This window comes from Orycteropus afer, unplaced genomic scaffold, assembly GCF_000298275.1.
Source record: "Orycteropus afer afer isolate SDZICR_OR568_19922 unplaced genomic scaffold, OryAfe1.0 scaffold01132, whole genome shotgun sequence".
In the NCBI taxonomy this organism is placed as follows: Eukaryota; Metazoa; Chordata; class Mammalia; order Tubulidentata; family Orycteropodidae; genus Orycteropus; species Orycteropus afer.
Window position 1 is genome coordinate 253,502 of NW_006922719.1, and position 1,171 is coordinate 254,672.

The window sequence follows — 1,171 nt, forward strand, 5'->3', positions numbered from 1 at the left end:
ATGCATAAGCAGCCCTTCCTTCTCCCATGCTTGTTCTCTCCAGGGCATGTATCTACTTGAGGTAAATGTTTAACTCACATGCCTGTATTTTGTTTGGCTGGAAACCACAGGTGTGGGTTCAATTCCAGACCTGAAGGGCAGCTGGGGGCCATAGTCTCAGTGGTTCCTCCAGGCTCTATCAGACCAGCAAACCTGGTCCCCACTTTTTTATCCTTATTCTTTTGATTTGCATCTCTCTAATAGCTAACGATCATGAGCAATTCCTCATGTGTTTTTTTTTTGGCCACCAAAATATCATCTTTTGTGAAGGGTCTGTTCATATCCCTTGCCCATTTTTGAACTGGATTCTTTGTCTTTTTGGTGTTGAAGTGTTGATGTTTTCTATAGATTTTGGAGATAAGTCCTTTGTCAGATATGTCATAGGCAAATATTTTCTCCTGATCTGTAGGTTCTCTTTTTACCCTTTAGATGAAATCTTTCGACGTGCATAAGAATTTTATTTTTAAAACATCCCAGTCATCTAGGGACCAGGGCTTGGAGGCTGCTTTTCATTTGAGTGTGGCTCTATATTAAGTCAGGGGCCTGAGGTATGCAGGGCGGGGGCTTGGATGCTGCTTTTTGCTTGGGGGTGACTCTGTATTAAGGCAGGGCCAAAGGTAGGCAGCCCAGGGCTCAGGGCTGCTTTTCATTGGGCTGTGGCTCTATATGAAGGAAGAGGCCTGAGGTAGGCAGGCTGGGGGCTTGGAGGCTGCTTTTTGCTTGGGTTTGGCTCTATACTAAGACCAGGGCCTGGAGTAAGCAGGAGCAGAGGGGTTAGGAACAACTAAGGGAGACAAACTTGCCTGTCAGTTTGTTGTCTGGGGTGGCTTATGTGTTTCTGTGAGGCTGGAGGCAGTGCCACCATGTTGCAAAATGCCAACAGGGTTACCCCTGGTGGAGAGATTTCAGCAGAGCTTTCAGGTTTAGACAGACTTGGAAGAAGGAAGAGGCCTTTCACTTCTCAAAGAATAGGCCAGTGAAAACCTTATGAATAGCAGTGAAACACTGTCTGATATATTACTGGAAAGCTTTATGAACAGGCCTAAAACATTGTCCCACATAGTGCTGGAAGATGAGCCTATCAGGTTGGAAGGTACTCAAAATTTGACTTGGGAAGAGCTGACTCCTCAGA